At 37.5% G+C, this 18,764-nt stretch overlaps 1 pseudogene; it reads left to right on the top strand.

Moving 5' to 3' along the window:
• Nucleotides 1-9,812: 9,812 nt before the first annotated feature.
• On the top strand, nt 9,813-18,472 carry LOC138817097 (calcium-activated chloride channel regulator 1-like; annotated as a pseudogene).
• The last annotated feature ends 292 nt before the right edge of the window (nt 18,473-18,764 follow it).

Genomic DNA, 18,764 nt, shown 5'->3' with positions numbered 1-18,764 from the left:
ATGGAGACACAACTCTACTCTTTTCAACAATAGTGCCTCAGGCTGTAACTAATGCATACTGCTGGAAAATTTATCCATAGTTGGCTTTTATGTCTTCAGTGTATCCTCCCCAAGCCAAGTCCCACAATAACTTCAAAGTAATTTGGTAAAAACTACCAAATTTAGCTCAACTTCACTTAGATTGAACTACCTCAACATATCTCAGTGGAAGAATTACCTAAACATATCCCAGTTTAATTGATCCTTTATATGTGAGGTACCACAGCAGAGTAAACACACAAATATTTGTGAGATAAATGAGCACATTACCAGGATTTCACCTCTACCTCCTCTTTTCTATGGCATCATTCCCTCTATACCACAATTGAAATCAGTCACAGACACATGATTTCCCCCAAAGCACATACTGTTTTATGTGTTGATGCTCTTACTAGGAACATCATGGTCTTTTCTTCCATCTGACATTCTAACCTCAGTCTCCCTCCTCTGTCTTCTAAGTACAACATGGTCTCTTAAAATCCTAATCCTACTGCTCACCTCTCCTCCCCATCCACACTCAGACAGGAAGGATGTCCCCTCTTGGCATCACTATTCATATAGTTTCCTGACTCCCAAATGCACTTGTTTACTATTTAACAGAAATCCCTCTCTACGCTTCCCTGCAGAATAAGTTATTTGAAGCAAAGAACTGGACCTTGAGGAGAGAAAATAAAGGAGAGACACAAAAGCACTGTATGCTGAATATTCTAACACATTCATAAAATGACAGAGACTTTCCTATTGTTGTTAGTTTATTTTCTAAACCCCATCAGTTACCAAGTCCAGACGATTCTTAATATCTTAAAACGCCCGCAGTGTGTCTGTCTCTGTAGTTCACACCTATCATTTCTAACCTGGATTCTCCACAAAACAATTCCCTAAAAATTCAACTATGAACTCCTGTTTGAGTTCTGTCCTGCCTGGAGGCTCCTGCATACAAGGAGTGGAGTCTAATATCCAGTCTAACTCAGTTCCTAGGATCCTAGATGGGTACTATTTCACAATGTGTGTGCCAAAAAGAATCAGTGCTAGAAATCCAGGTCTGTTTGTGACCACTATTCACCTAATAGCCCAAATCATTTCAAAAATTCAATCTAGTTCTGTCTTTTTCCTCTCTAAAAATCAGTCAATCTCCTTGGTACTCTGACCATGTCTATGTAACTGATAATCCCCTTAAAGTCTCTTTACCAGCTCAGCCCTCCAGGTTCAGGTCTCTCAATTCCTGATGCCATGTGTGGCTCCACCCTTCCTGCCTGCCCCTAGTGCTCTGAATATATAACAGGAGCTTGAGCCTGGGAGGCTCTTCTCATTCTCCATGAGGCCTCTCCTCCAGTATGCCTCCATTTCCACAGCCTACAGTTGTCTGGATGATGCATGCTTATTCTAAGAATAGGTGACACCCCAACACCACCACCACCATCTCTTGCCTCCACTAAGTTACATTAATCTATCCTCATCTAACAACTACTTCTTACTCCTGGTGCACACTAAACTCCTCACATCCTTGCCATTTATTTGTCTTTGTTTATCTCTAGAGGGTAGGATTCTTAACAATAAGAAATAATCTCCTATGTATCATGATAGCCCCAATGCCTGTCACCAGGCTCAATAAATATTTGCCTTCCCCAAGTATCAGCTGTAATGAATCAGTCTCACAACAGACCAGATGACCACAAAATGGGACCAGTAACAACCTGATAGTCAAAGGACAAGGTTCAAGCAGGAAATATGGTTCCTTTAGTCAGAAACACTTGAGTCACTCTGAAGAAAAAGACCTGAACCATATCTTACTTTGCACTGATATTACAAACTTTGATCTCTTGTCTCCTCTTCACTAATCCTCCAATTTAACCGCTGATAAAGTGATAAAAAAAAAAAACCAACATTGATTTTGGACTACAATCCTACTTTAAGCCACAGTAGACCAGATCTAACAAAAAGTCACATGATAAACAAAGCAAGTAAAACTCCCAACAGAACAGTTTCTCTTAAAACCCAAAATTATCAGGAGTGTAATCATGGGGTTAGAGACATGAATTAGTTGGTAGAGCATTAAGCAAAGAGCAAAAGCATCAGGTACTGAGTTGGAGTCCCAGTCTCAGTCATAAAAATAATAGTAGAATTGTTTTTTTAAAATTTTATTTTATTTTATTTGAGAACATACTGTACAGAGGGGCTACAATTACATGGGCAGGATAATGCATATATTTCTTACCAAGCATTGCAGCCTCCTCCTTTGTTTACCCTTCACCTCCCTTCCCAGCCTCCCCCCTCCCCATCACCCAATCATACCCCCCTCCCCCCCCAACACCGACATTGTAGAGCTGGTTTTGAGATGACATTTTGTACTTCTCATTGTTGCAACAGGTCCACCTGAATCCTTAAACGACTTGTTTGTCCCTATCTCCTCCACATGTTATACTGACATCAAATATAGTGAAAGCGGGGGTTACACTGTGGGGGAGGGACATACAAAGCAACAAAGAAATAATCTTATAAATGCGTTAGAAGACATGCATGAAAGAAACGAAAACATTAAAATACATATTTAAGTGTTCATTTTCCTAACATCACATTATCTGACCTTTTCCGCTTGACTCATACATATACTAGATATTGCAAATAAGGGAAACCATGGGACCTATGTTTCTTTGGGCCTGGCTTACTTCACTTAATATAATTTTTTCCAAACCTTTCCATTTCCTAACAAATGGGGAAATGTCATTCTTTCTGATGGAGGCATAGAATTCCATTGTGTATATATACCACATGTAGTAGAATTGTTTTTAAAAGTGTAGGCTATAGGGAAATCTCTGCTTTTACCCTTAGGAGAAATATGACTTGAACTAACCAGGTATTGCCCAATCTCATTTTTTTTATTTTGTTATTTCCTTGATCTAGCCGTATTAAACCCATTCTTTCAAATTGGGTGAAATATTCTTTTTATTGATACCAACTAGAATGATGAAATTGTTTCCTATACCCACTAAAGAATTAAAAGGCAGAAAAATGCTTAAGGGAAACAGAGTAAATTTATTAGAAGTGAAAAAAAACAGCCATGAACAAGGCCCATCTTGGCCAAAATAAAAGGACCTTATAAAACCAATAGCATGCAGTGGGAGGATTGGGAGGGAGGCAAAGAGGGAGAAAAATGAAGGAGAAGGTAACAAGTTAGACAACAAATGTACTCACTACCTATATAACTGTAACCCCTCTCTACATTACCTTCTTAATAAAATAAAAACAAAATAAAATAAACCCCCAAAGCAAAAGAGACTAGAGGTCTGGCTCAAGTTATAGACTTCTTGCCTAGTAACATGAAGTCCTTAGTTGAAACCCCAGAACATGAATAAAAGATTGAGTATAGCATTATGTGAATTGAAATAATCTTTAAGGATGTATAAAGAGCAACAGAAAAATCAATTAAGATAATTACTAACATACAAGGTCATTCATTTATCAGTACCTTGAAGAAAGTTAGAACTGTAATATCATCAGAGCATTTGACTCAGTGCTAATGTTTATTACAGTATTTTTGTAAATGAGTAACTAAATAGATAAGAAAACTGAAGACAATATATTTAAATTTGGGGCTTGTTTACTGGCAGCAAATACAGTGACCTTCCAAAGATTATGAGATAAAGAGCAGCAGTAAGAAAGAAATCATAGGTGAAAGATTTATATGTTATGAAGAGACACCAGAAGACAAACCAGGGCTGCAATGTATCTCAGTGGCTTGCCTAGCAAGTGCAGTGTCCTAGGTTGGATCCCCAGTAGCAAAACAGAAAAGACAAAGAAACAAAAGAAAGCAAAGAGAGAAGTAATAAAGCGAATTCTAAGAGAGTGTCAACAAGGAAATGAAGATGCTATGACAGTTCACTGTTTTTGTTAGTTGCAAGATTATGTAATAGATAGTTCCAGTATAATCTCTACAGGAATTGACTATGACATTTAAGGATGATTGTATCAGTAGGTGTATTAGCTCATAAATATCTGAATTAGTGAATTATATCCACAGGTAGGCTCTGAATATTTCCTTGTTTAGATCACAGAGTTTTATTTTGCTTTTCAGAAGAAAATTTAACTCTATAAACTAATGGTCTGTGGCTACAATACTTGCATGCTTCTAATATTATATCTTTTCAGCTAGTAAAATCTTTTGTGAAGATGATACAGGGAGAAATGAAGTAATGATTTCAATAAGAACCACTTAAATCCCAGTACTAGTGGCTTGTGCCTGTAATCCTTGCTACTCCGGAGGATGAGATCTTTGGGTGGCTGTTGGAGGGCAGCCTGAGCAGAAAACTGCCTGTGAGATTCTTAATCTCCAATTAACCACTCAAAAACTGGAAGTGGAGCTGTGTCTCAAAGTGGTGGAGCTCTAGCCTTGAGCAAAAGAGGTCAGGTATAGCACCCTGAGTTAAAGCTCCACAAGTGGAAGGAAGGAAGGAAGGAAGAAAGAAAGAAAACTGAAAAGAAAAAAAAGAGAAAAGAAAAGAAGAGAAAAGGACACACATACATGTAAGGAAACTTAGTTGAAGACTACATTCTAGAACATTGTAACAATTTACAGTTGTCCATTTTGGTTTAAGATAAAATTTTAAATGACTTATCTTGAAACAAGATAGAGATTCTTTTGTTTGATACAAAATTAATGGTAATAGTCTAGAAGCCTGGCTCAAGTGTTAAATCACTTCTTTAGTAAGTGCAAAGCCATGTGTTCCATCCTAAATCTCAACAATTTACTCTCTCTAGACTCTTCTATTGATGACTACTGTTTAATTTCCAAATATTTTTCAAGCCAATACTCTCAGATCATACTTTTCAAAAGTACTATGTTGGCATATGTTTGAAAACAGCCTGAGGACTGGGGTATGGCTCAGGGAAAGTACTTATCTAGCATGCATAAGGCTCTGGGATTGATTCCTGGCATTGCTAAGAAGAAAAAAGGGAAAGGGTGGATATAGAGTATGCTTTAAAAAATGTAAGCTCTGAAACGGAATGTTCTCTGGGTTTTTCTGAATTTAAATTTAAATTTGAATTTATTGTACAGGTGATGAACAGGGGGTTACAGTTACATAAGGAAGGTAATGAGTACATTTTTTAAAACACTGCTGCTCCTCCCTTACTTACTTCCACCCTCACTTATAACTTCTCATTCCCATCCCACCCTCCCAGTTGTAAAGTTCATCTCCAACATAGTGCCTAGTGACTACATTGTTGCATTAATTCTTCCTTTGTCCTGCTGTTTCTATGATTCCCTTTCCATTCCACAAATTAGATAAGCAACATCCATGGCCATAAAAGAAATGCAAATCAAAACCACACTGAGATTCCACCTTACCCCAGTCAGAATGTCCTGAGTTTCAATACCAAAGCTTTCCTTTTTGGAAAGTATAAGCTCTCCATTCCTCAGTCTTCTAAATAATGGCTTTCTCCCAAAGCCTTCCTGAATTCCTTCACCATAAATTATTACCCAATTTTGGCACTCTAGTGAAGGGATTGTAACTTTCCTATCGAATTGTTCTTGCCCTATCTTGTGTTGTTGGGTTTTTCTCCTTTTTTTCAACAACTCTAATCTACAGAAGTGATTTAAATTTCTCCATGAGTAATGTTATATTTAATCATCCTGTACTTGCTCAAGAGTAGAGCATTGGATAGGGCACCTAAATGCATTCATATTTTTTCATATAAAGAAACAAGGGAAAAGCACTGAACATCTATTTTAATATGCATTTTCATTATCTTTTAATAATTGCACAAAGGAGTTTCCATTCAGCAAAGCAGTTTATGAACACAATGCATATTGATCAGTGTCAGCCTCCTTTCAATGTTCTCACCCTTCCCTCTCAACAGGCCACCTTCCCTCACTTTGCACAAGTTTGGAGGATTTGTTTTGACACTTGTGACTGTATTCTCCCCCATCCTCTCTTCATTCATCTACCCAGCCTTCCATTGAGCCCATCTTACCCCTTTCAAATACAGGTTTCCTGCTTGAACTGTGAGTTAGACTTTCTAAGGAATTACACAGTTTGAATTTTCTCCAATCTCAGTAAGCATTCATTGTGAGTCTAATATGCACCAGTATTTACAATTAATTTCCCCATCTTCTTGTATTTAATCTGCCCAACAGTCCTTCTAGTTTTTATTTCATTTTATAGTTAAAGAATCTAAGATTAAGAAAGATTAAACTCAGAAAAAAAATTCTCCCTCCAAGAATGGAAACAAACTACTATGCATTATCAATAATAACAAAAGCAAGACTGGATGTGGGGGCTCACACCCATAATGATAGCGACACAGGACTGCAGTCCAAGCCTGGCTGGAATGAAATTCTAAGACCCTCTTGAAAGTTAGCTAAAGCAAAAAGGACTGGGAATATGATTCAAGTAGTAGTTTACCTAGCAGCACAAGGCTCTGAGTTCAATGCCCCAAGTACTAGTAATAATATAGTAAATTACAAGAGCAATGCAGATGTTGGGCACAAACAAGTTCAAAGGAAATATATAGTACTTTTCATGTGGATGGTTTAGTACATTTTTACAGATGAGGCTGCTCTTAGGCTGGAGCTGCAAGGGCACAGCAAGAAAAAATGGAAGAGCATTCCAAAAAGCCTATGGTTTCAGTGTGCCACACAGTTCTACCTCTAGTCTTAGGCATACACGGGCCTTACAATAAAACATTGGGAGTTTGTTTTACATGATGACAAAATAAAAGAAATAAAACAGAAATTTTAATTATCAAAGTGAATAACAAGCTTGTATTAATTGTATACATAAATTGCTTACCACTAAAGTATAATATTTAGACCTTGTAGATCTGACCCATAGATTTAGAGCTTCTGTAAGTACAAATTATTCTAATTCACAACTACAGAAAAAGCCTAAAAAATGAACTACATAACTCTTACCAAAAAAAAATCCCATGAAAATTAAGTGACCAAAGCAAGAAAGAGTAGGGTTTGTATTTTTCTAACTTTAGAGCCAGGTCACAATGCCATTGTACAACAAGTTCAAGCTAAGGACCATTTGTGTTCAATCAAAACAAAATTAAAAGAATGAAAGAAAACTAATCTGAAGCATATTAAGTTCCAAAGTTATGAATAAACTTAAGCATTCAATGTTATTTGAAAGCAGAAAAAAACAAGTACTAATCACAGAAGCTAAAACTTTTCCCACTGAACCTCAGCTGTAACCCCTCTATACATCACTTTCACAATAAAATAAAAATAAAAATAAATAAAAAATCAAGCCCTTAATTCACTACCTCTCCCTGAAGAGCTTTTCTGTAAGGAGATCCTGACATCACATTTCATAGTAAGAAGGATAACTCACTCACTACTATGAGCTTGACTATCCACACAGAGTACGCTAAGGATGTTTAGCATAATCCCTACTGCTACTTCATAACTACATCTTTAGAATGAATAAGGAAGTTCACCTAAACATTTTAGTGTATTTTACCATATCAAATTTATGCAAATAGTTTGGTCTTGATTCAAATTCCTAAACTAATAGGCAGATATATAAATACCCTCCTTGCATTTCTATATAATGGTAGCCTGGGCAGAAATGATGTTCAGTCTGAGGGGCATTCTATGCCTAGCTCTGCATCTCTTGTCAGAGGTGAAAAGCGCAAATGGTAAAGTTACCTGCCAATGCATATGAAGGCATTGTCATTTCAATTAACCCCTATGTAACAGAAGATGAAAAACTCATTCAGAACATTCAGGTAAGAGAAAACTTTTATTACTCATGTATTTTTATTTTGAGAACTATTTCCACACATTAATACTCAGACCATTACAACTTCCCAAAGTCCTTTGGACAGTATTCATGATTTGTGTAAAACTAATCCAAACTGCCAGCATTCAATCTGTTTCATTTTATGATTTAATTATGCATTAGGATTAGTAATCATTCCTTTATTGAATAATTAAAAGGCCAAACTCATAATATTTTTTCCACTAGGTAAGCTAATAGAAAGAAAGCTATTTCAGGGACTTTAAATAATAATCTACGTTTAAGCCCCAGAGTTTGTCAGTACAATAAAAACTATTTTAATTTTAGCATATAGTCAAGAGCAAGGATTTTTACTCTTATCCTAGAAATGAAAGAAACAATGGTTTGTGCAGTCATATAGTAAGTGCCAAACTTGGAACTGAAACCAATTAGACATATGTATTATGCCTGTCATCTTCAGGAGGCTGAGGTATGAGGAGCAGAGTCCAAAGCAAGCTAGACCAGGAAATTACATGAGACTCTTTTTTTTTTTTTTGTCAGTTGTGGGGCTTGATCTCTGGGACTGGGTGCTGTCCCTCACTTCTTCAGCTCAAGGCGAGCACTCTACCACTTGAGCTACCGTGCCACTTCTGGTTTTCTAGTGGTTTATTGGAGCTAAGAGTCTCATGGTCTTTCCTGCGTGGGCTATCTTTGAAACACCATCCTCAGATCTCAGCCTCCTGAGTAGCTAGTATTACAGGCGTGAATCACCGACGCCCGGCTCCATGAGAGTCTTATCAACAATTAACCACCAGAAAACCACAAGTGGCACTGTGTCTCAAAGTGGTAGAGCATCAGCCTTGAGAAGAGCTCAGGGACAGCACCCAGGCCCAGAGTTCAAGCCCCCAATACCAACAAGCAAAAACAAACAAACATATACTGGAAGTGTAATTCAGGGTCAGAGCACCTGCCTAACAAGTTTGTGTCCTTCAGTTCAAGCCCACACATTGTCAAAATAAATAACAAATTGGTTTTACGTGTTTCCTTTTACTGGTGTAACAGTTGGAAAGCAAAGCCTTGAATGTCACAGGGAAGACATGGGCCAATGGCACAGTGTCTGTGGACAGCACCACTGGAAATGACAAATTGTTTGTTGTTATCTGGACAATGCAAAAACCACTAATTATTCTCCAGGATCCCAAAGGAAAAGAATATGATACCTCAGATTTCAAAGAACATAAGCGAAATAGTCGAATTTCCCATCTTCGAATACCGGGCATTGCAGAGGTAATTCTATTCTTTCATTTTCACTTTGTTTTTATTAATTACTACTATATAAATATGATTTTGTCTTGTATATTGTCAATATTAAAATTAAAACAGGTCATCTGCCATAAAAATGAATGGAATATGTAATAATTCACATTCATGTTATTTACTAGTTTGTAAAATCAGCTTTCAATTCACTATTAGAGCTGAGAGTGTAGTTTGGAAAAAGACAATTATCTAGTATAGATGAAAACAATTTCCATCCTCAAAATTACACACACTCATATATATATATATACATACAAACTATATGCATACAACAATACATATATATACACATGTATGTATACTTGCATATATATGCATATACATATATTTGTAATGTATATATATATATATATATATATAAGCTCTTTGTATTTTTAAATCAGTTTATATCCCAAGGAGAGAGAGAGTTTGTTTGTTTTGTTCCTCATTCTTAGGCGCTGCCCCTGAGCTCCTTTTTGCCCAAGACTGGCACTGTTCTACTTGATCCATGGTATCAATCCTCCCTTTCTTTCTGATTTAATCAGAAATTAATATTTATTACAGATTTTCCTGCCCTGGCTGGCTTCAAACTGCAATCCTCAAGTCTCAGTCTCCCCAGGAGCTAGGATTAGTGGAAAGAGCAATATTAACAAGGCTTTGAAGGAGGTTTTGTTTTTTCTTTTTTTTTTCCAGACAGGTACTTGGACTTATAGACTTTTGAATAATGAAGCCCAACCTCAATTACTATCAGTCACAATGACCACTGGAGCAAGAAATCCTTCCATACTTCCAACAATGGCAGCTGCTTACAGGAGTCAAAATACAGCACAACACATAAATCTAGGAATTTTTCATGCCAGAGTCTGGGAAGAGGTTATATGTACGTTCAATATTGAGGTCGATATAACAGTAATCATTGTAGAGATTGCAGTTGGACTCTTGGACAATGGTGCAGGTAACTGGCATCTGCTTCAAATTACATTGCACTTAAAACATCTCCTAGAGTATCCTATGATGAAGTCATAAGATATATGTGCTTGTACTATATATTTCAAAGTTATAATGTTTATAACTGTTTTACTGAGTCTGACAAAGTACAATAAAACACTTCTATCTTTCAACCGCTAGAAAAATTTTATTTTTCTCATGGAATAGATGAATACAATCCTGCTCCAGTATTCTAAGTGTTAGTATTTCAACTATAATTTCCCCAACTAGACATATTTTCTTTTTGATAAGTTTCTTTTATAAAATAATAGCAGCTAATATCAGTTGAATACATAAAATCACAGTTAGACTGTTTTCAATATCAAAAGATTAGCATGTGGCTAAGCCAAGGTTGGAATGGAGTCTAATTCTAGTGTTCATATGTGCTGTGCTATCTCCCAAACTGCTGATATCATTACTCTTCCAGGAGAGAAACAGTCGCCATTTGTATTTACTGGATAACTATTACATTTGAACCTAAAGGTGTCAAAAATGATGGTATCTACTCCAAATATTTTAAGGAATACAGTGGAAGTGGTAGATAGGATTTAAAAGTTCTTGTCCAGGCAAGAAATCACACAGCTAGACGTAGTTTAAGAAGAAAGAACAAGTCTCTGTACATACCTGGCTATGTTGTAAATGGTAAGTAGCAATAAAATTGAAATGAGTCACATGTTTTTGTACATTGCATGTGGCAAACATGGAAAATTTTTTATACTATAGAAGAGTCAAGTATACAATTATGTATTCAACTTCTATGTTTCCAAATAATATTCATTCTATAGTATGAATATAAAATAGGTTGTCACATGTTTTTTTAAATTTAATTTAATTTTATTTTTTGTGAACATACTGTACAGAGGGGTTACAATTACATGGGCAAGATAATGAGTACATTTCTTATCAAGCATTGCAGCCTCCTCCTTTGTTTACCCTTCACATCCCTTCCCAGCCTCCCCCCCAACCCGCACGCAATCCTCCCACCCCCAACAAAGTTGTAAAGTTTGTTTTCAACATGACAACTTGTACTTCTCATTGTTGCAACGGGTCTACCTGTATCCTTAAACGACTTGTTTTTCCCCTTCTCCTCCACAAATTATACCGGCATCAAATATAGTGAAAGCATGGATTATACTGTGGGGAAGGGACATACAAAGCAACAAAGAAATAATCTTATAAATGAGTTAGAAACAAATGCATGAAAGAAAATAACATTTAAATACATACCTAAGGGTTCATTTTCCTAACATCACATTATCTGACCTTTTCTGCTTTACTCAGACATATACTAGATATTACAAATAAGGGAAACCATGAGACTTATGTTTCTTTGGGCTTGGTTTACTTCACTTAATATAATTTTTTCCAAGCCTTTCCATTTCCTAATAAATGGGGCAATGTCATTCTTTCTGATGGAGGCATAGAATTCCATTGTGTATATATACCACATTTTCTTGATCCATTCATCTACTGAGGGGCATCTGGGTTGGTTCCATATCTTAGCTATGGTAAATAATGCTGCAATAAACAAAGTTGTGCTGGTAGCTTTAGTGTGGTCTTGTTTGTAAACATTTGGGTAAATGCCCAAAAGTGGCATTGCTGGGTCATAGGGGAGCTCTATGTGGAGTCTTTTGAGGAACCTCCATACTGCTTTCCAAAGTGGTTGAACAAGTTTACACTCCCACCAACAATGAAGTAAGGTTCCCTTCTGTCCACATCCCCTCCAGTATCTGTTGTTGTTAGAGTTCTTGATTTTTGCCATTCTAAATGGGGTGAGGTGGTATCTCAATGTTGTTTTGATTTGCATTTCTTTTATGGCTAGGGAGGTTGAGCATTTCTTCATGTGTCTATTGGCCATCCTTCTTTCTTCTTCAGAGAAGTTTCTATTTAAGTCTTTAGCCCACTTATTTATTGGGCAGTTGTTTCTTTGAGGATTTGTTGTTGGGGGATTTAATTTTTTGAGTTCCAAGTATATTTTAGATATGAGACCCTGGTCTGTTGTATGGCTAGTGAAGATCTTCTCCCAATCCATGGGCTTTCTATTGATCTTGCTAGCTATGTTCTTTGCCATGCAGAAGCTCTGCAGCTTCATGCAATCCCATTTGTCCAACCTTTCTGTGATTTGTTGTGTTTCCGGGTCTCTATTCAGAAAATTTCGGCCTGCTCCAAGGAGACCTAGGGTTTCTCCTATTCCATCCTGTAATGTTTTCAGAGTGTTTGCTTTGAGTTCAAGGTCTTTAATCCATTTGGAGTTGATTCTGGTACAGGGTGATATATAAGGATCTAGCTTTAGTTTTCTACTAGTAGTTAACCAATTTTGCCAGCACCATTTACTGAAGAGGCTGTCTTTCTTCCATTCTATTTTTTTAGCTCCCTTATTGAAGATTAGATGGCTATAGGTCTGTAGGTTCATTTATGGGTTTTCAAATCTATTCCACTGGTCCTGAGGTCTGTTCTTATGCCAGTACCAAGCTATTTTGATTACTATGGCTTTATAGTAGAGTTTGAAATTTGGTATTGATATTCCTCTAGCAGTGTCCTTTCTGGCGAGGAGTGATTTTGCTATTGGAGGTCTTTTATTGTTCCATATGAATTTTTGGATTGCCTCTTCTATTTCCTTGAAGAATGAGGTTGGAATTTTGATAGGTATTGCATGGAATTTGTAGATGTCACATGTTTTGTTAACATCTACCCTGGTTCATTTCAATTACAATGAAAAATTTTGGACTGAGCATCTGGTATGAGGCCAGCACTATAGAAGATGCTTGCTACAAAGATGAATGAAAGATAATCCTTGTACCAGGCTCATGTCTCACACTAGTCATACCAGCTACTCTGGAAGAGGAGATTGGCAGGATTGCAATTCCAGGCAAACTGGGGCAAAAAATTCCTGAGACCTCTGGCACAACAAAACGAAGGGCATGATGGGCATCTGTGGGAGCCTCAATAGGAAGTTTGCAGGCCCAGGCTTGCCTGGGTAGAAACCTTGATACCATATCCAGAAAAGAACATAAGAAAGCCAGAAGCTCTGATGCATAGCTTAAGTGATAGAGTGCCTAGTCAGTAAGAATAGGACCCTGAGTTCAAAAGGATCTTTGCCCTCAAAGAATTTCTAGTCAAGCAGTTAATAAAGATCAAAGATGGTTTTATCATACCATAACATTTCCTCATTCATTTCAAAGTTGTATTAAAACAAGAGGGTTGTTTTCACTAAAATTAGTCACTTTTCTGTGTCTGCCATTAAGTTTTAACTTACCCCTTTACAAGATGAAGTATCCATATGACAGTATGAAAAGTTACAAAATTACTATTTTGGGTAGGTGCAATTGGACTGAACCCACCCAGACCTGAAGTTAAAGAAGACTTGGCAGAAGCTCAACTGGAAGATGTCAGCAGACTAACTTCAGGAGGGTCATTCACTGTATCAGGAGCTCCTCCTGCTGGTGACAATACTCCCTTGTTCCCGCCCAGTAAAATCACAGGCTTGGAGGCTGAGGTTAAAGGAGGTCATGTTCACCTTTCATGGACTGGCCCTGGCAGTACCCTTGATTAAGGCAAAGGTAGGCTTGGCATTAAGCTTTTTCATTTTCTGAAAGAATGTCCATTAGCTTTCATTTTCTAATATCTCATTTATAAATAGTATTTGTGGGTGTCTACCTGGGTCATTATTCATTTGATTTCAGATGTGAAACCTGATGGACTAAGAGATAGAAATTAGGCCAAGTTATATCTATAACTCAGAATTCTAACCCATTCTTGCCATGTTCTTTTGTACCAAACTGCTTTTCTGAGTTTGAACCATCCTAAACTTAATTGGGAAGGCCTGAATAACTGCTTTCTGACCCTGGCAAGGAAAATCATTTTTCTAAGCATTCTGTACTTTTATAATTTTATTCATTAATCATTGAGTTTCAAACTGCATGAGATTCCTAGAAACTAGCCCTAGTAAGTCAATGAACATAAAAGACACATGACCAGATAAGTCATTTCACAGTAGCAAAACATGGAATGCTAATGGCATCTTACTTACTAAATAGAATTTTCAAAGCCATATTTGTAGCCAGGCACTGGTGGCTAATGCCTGTCATCCTAGCTACTCAGGAGGCTGAGATCTGAGGATCGCAGTTCAAAATAGCCCGGGGAAGAAAGTCTGTGAAATTCCTATCTCCAATAAACCACCAGAAGACCAGAGTGGCGCTGTAGCTCAGGTGGTAAAGCACTAGCCTTGATATGAAGAGCTGAAGGACAGTGCTCATGCCGAGAGTTCAAGCCCCATGACACACACACACACACTCACACACACACACACAGAGCTATATTTGTTTGGGCAAACTTGTTTTATTTATCTTGGCATGTTTGCTTTTATTTAAAATAAAAAAGAGGCTTTTATAAGCCAAAAGAAGTATAGAACATCCACCCATACTTTTGGTTCAATATTGAAAACAATCACTATGACCACTTTGGAAATACATCATTTTCTCATGACTTTTCAGTAGATAGCAGAATCAAATCAAATATTAGTATTGCCACTTAAACAGCACTAAAACACTTAAAAGAAAATCAAATATTTAGCTCTAAATTAATTTGGTAAAGATGCAGCCTTCAGTAGAAGACTGGTCTCTTATGAAATGTCCTTTGTGCTGATTACAGAAAGTAAAAGGAGTGATGTGCTACTTGTAGGAACTGGGGGATTATCACCCTGTACTTTCTTCTGAAGGGCAGGAAGGATAATTGTGGCTGGCAAGCATTACCCTTAAACATCATAAAATACCATAAGAACAGGGCACTGGTGGATCACACCTGCAAGCCTCGCTACTCAGAAAGCGGAGATCTGAGAATCATCATTCAAAACTAGCCCATGCAGGAATGTCCATGAGGCTTTTATCTCCAATTGACTGCCCAAAAGAACAAAAGTAAGAGGTAGAGCTGTGGCCTCAAGTGGTAGAGTGCTAGCCTTGAGCAAACAAGCTCAGTGTCCAGGCTTGAAATTCAAGGCCCAAGGGCCAGCAAAATAAATAAATAAATAAAAAATAAAGAAAGATATCTCAAAGAGGAAATGAGCATTTCCATAATCTTGAGTGAAGCACTTATATTTTCCCAGTCATAGTTTCCATGCCTCTTTTCCATACCTGGTAAATATGCAGATTTACCTAGATGCCAGTGCCTCATCCTTGTAACTGTAGCAGCTTAGGAAGCTGAGTCGTGGAAAATCACATTTTGGGCAGAAGTCCGTGAGGTTCCATATCCAGTTAACCAGAAAAAAAAGCAATCAGGAGACTTGAGTTTAATCCCCTATTATACCAAGAAGAGAAATACAGCTTTAGAATTACCAAAATAATTATATAAGATTCCAATATTTTAAACTTCTCTACTTGTATGATTTGGGGTATCAATTTAACAAGTATATCATTAGCCAACTAGTAGCTAAAGAAAACAAATATAAACCCAGTACAATATCATGAACTCTAGATGGTAGTATAAAAAGTCTATTCTCAAGAGCAATAGAATCTCATCAGAATGAAAATTTAAGCCAGAAAAATTTGGAAAACACCATTCCATACAGTAGAAGTTCATGGAAGAAAATATCATGGCTGATGCATTACTTGAACAAGACTTCATGAGAAAGAGGTCTTGTCTGGGCCTTGAAGAATAAGATTTCCATATAGAGGACTGGGAAGGTGGTTCAGTGTAGAGTGCATGCATGAAGCCCTGGGTTCAATTCCTCAGTACCACATAAGCAGAAAAAACTGGAAGTGGCGCTGTGGCTCAAGTGGCAAAGTGCTAGCCTTGAGCTTAGGAGATCAAGGACAGTGCCCAGGAGCAGAGTTGAGTCCCCACAACTGACAAAAAAAAATCCATATAGAGATAGAGAAAAAGAAGCCATTGAAGGAGTTGAAATCCAATGACATCATCAAGGTCAAGAAAGAAAAAGTAGCTTGTCATGGTGGCTCTGTCCTATAATTCCAGCTAATGAAGAAGTAGGAAGACTCCACAAAGACTACAGCTCAGAGAAAAAGTTAAAATTCCCCATCATAACACACCAAAGGAGCTACACATGGGGGAGGTGAGCCTGCCACCTCAGCTGTTCAGGAAGCAAAGGCAGGAGGATTGTGGTGATGCTCCAAGACTGGTGCAAGGCAAAAGTGAGGTCCTGTCTAAACATGAAGCTAACAGCAAACACAAGCTGGAAGTGTGTCTCAAGTGGTAGAGGGCTTGCCTAGCACGTGCAAGACCAACAACTCAAAGCCAAGGCCTGTCAAACATTAAAATTAAAGAAGAAAACCTTCATAATATTTGAGTTAAACAGCGGAGGAAGGAAAGGGAGGGGAAAGGGTGAAGGATGGAAAGGGAGAAGACTTACCTCAGTGGAACACAAGGTTATGTGCAGAATGGTAGAGTATGCCAACAAGGCTTTGTATAGAGAAACGACATGTTAATCTTAACTTAGCCAGGCCAGGTGCTGATGGATGCCTGCTATCATCCTAGCTACTCAAGAGGCAGAGATCTAGGATAGTGACTGGTCCGAAGTCAGCACAGTCAGGAATGTCCCTAAGACATTCATAAAAGCTCATAAAACTCATAAAAGCTAGAGGTGGTGCTGTGGCTCAAGTGGTAGTACCTTCAGCAAAAAGAAGCTCAGGTTCAGAGTTCAAGCCATAGGAACCGCACCAAAAAAAATAAAAGGCAAAAGTTACTTACCTCATTCTTAAAATACTGTCATCCTTCCACAAAACATAACAAATAAAGTCTTCATCTTAAAGAAGGGCACCCGATGTTCTAACATCAAATTGTAAACATGAAAAGCTTTTTTGTTGAGTTTTCATTTCTGTTATGTTAGGGATAGGGATTGTCTTAAGCATGCAAGGCAAGCACTCTACCACTTGAGTCTGCTCTTTTGGATTTGGTTAATTTTTAGACAGTCTTAAACTTCTTGCTTGGACTGGCAGAAGACTGCAATTCTGCTACCTGTACCTTTTGCCTAGTATGGATTGCAGGTATGTTCTACCATGTTTGTTAAGATGGGAGTCTTTATGCCCCAGCTGGTCTTCTGATCTTCCCTTCCCAAGTATCTGGGATTACATATGGAAGCAACCATACCTACAGGATATATTTTACATATGGAAGCAATCCATACCTACAGGATATATTTTTTAAATGTGGATGCCAGCCTCGGGCCTTGAATCCAGAAACTCAGCACTGTGTCTGAGCTTCTTTGTTCAAGGCTTGTACCCTATCCCTAGAGTCACGGCTCAACTTCTAGCTTCTGCTAGTTAGTGAGAGATAAGTCTCATAGACTTTCCTGCCTGAGCTTCAAACCAACATGCTCAGCTCTTAGCCTTATGGATAGCTAGGATTATAAGCATGAGCCACTGGTACCACCTAGAACATCACTGTTAGAATTTTAAAAGCAGTCAGGATGAAGCATTTATGTAGACATCCTTCTTCCTTTCTTAACTATTCATAGTTGTAGATAACATTTCAAACATTCATTCTTAATGTATTTAATTGTGCTAACCACTTCATGTATCATTGTTTATAATTCTCACCAGTGGAGTAGGAGATACTCAATAAAAATTTGATAGAGCTGAATGACTAAATCTATGTTTTCCAGGTTTGATAAGCTTCAGATGAGAAAGTTGAGGTAAAACGTTCTATTACTTAGAAAACCAGTAATGGAGATCACCAGTCAAGGTCTGCCCTAGGTCCTGAGCTTAGTACAAACTCCAGCTTTTGGGTCTCCTCCCACTCCTCTGTTCCTTGATCATCTCACTTCTTCCCCTCTCATATTACTTTCTTTCAGCTTCATAAGAAAGCACACTTGAGCATTCCTGTGCTCCCTGTTCCAAATCAAAAAGCTCATTCAGCTCTGTATATCTGTCTGCATAAACTAAATTCTGGCAGGGAGGGAGGCTCAATGCTTCATGACAGTGAATGAAAATTTTCTGTGATCGTATAATACATTTAAAAAACCTGGTGTACTTGTTAAACTAAGAACAATGGTGTAACCAAAAAAATGCTGTATCTGGCATTTTCTAAACTATAGTGAGCATCTGATCGGTGCCCACCAGGCAACGTGCCTGCAGTGAGCCATCCTGTCTGTCTGTGTTCCAGCTGCCAACTACACCATAAGAAGAAGTAAGTCTTCCCAGGAGCTCCAACATGATTTTGACCGTGCTGCTGATCTGACATCTAAGGAGGCTGGCTCTGAAGAAACATTTGGATTTAGAGCAGAATGTTTTAGAGTAGAGAATGGCACCAAGATCTTTATTGTAATTAAAGGCAACAATGATTCTCATCTCATCTCAGAAGTTAAACTAGCAATTAGGTACACTGCTCCACAAGATTCCAGCATCCCCGCTCTGGGCATCAATATTTCTTCAACCAGTTTGGCTATTTGGGGATTGGTCATGATTTTGTCTGTAATTTAAGCTAGACAATGTATTAGGAAGATATTATGATTTTATTTGTAATGTAAACTAGAGGATGTATTAGAAAGGAAATTATGATTTTATCTGTAATTTAAACTAGAGAATATATTAGAATCGAAATTCAGTGTCATAAATATTTAGTAAGCACACTTAATTTAGTACAAATAATCAATTTCCTAATCAGTTAATACCAATTAGTTTATTAAATGTATATCAAAATATTTTATGTCTTTACAGAATCTATTGCTTCACTTGGTTGATTGTGTTCTTTTTGCCATTGTTCGGTTTGCTT

Source organism: Dipodomys merriami, unplaced genomic scaffold, assembly GCF_024711535.1.
Source record: "Dipodomys merriami isolate MVZ:Mamm:240054 unplaced genomic scaffold, mDipMer1.0.p SCAF_7, whole genome shotgun sequence".
Taxonomy (NCBI): domain Eukaryota; kingdom Metazoa; phylum Chordata; class Mammalia; order Rodentia; family Heteromyidae; genus Dipodomys; species Dipodomys merriami.
The sequence above is the reverse complement of the archived record's forward strand: the minus strand, read 5'-3'. Positions and strand labels throughout refer to the sequence as shown.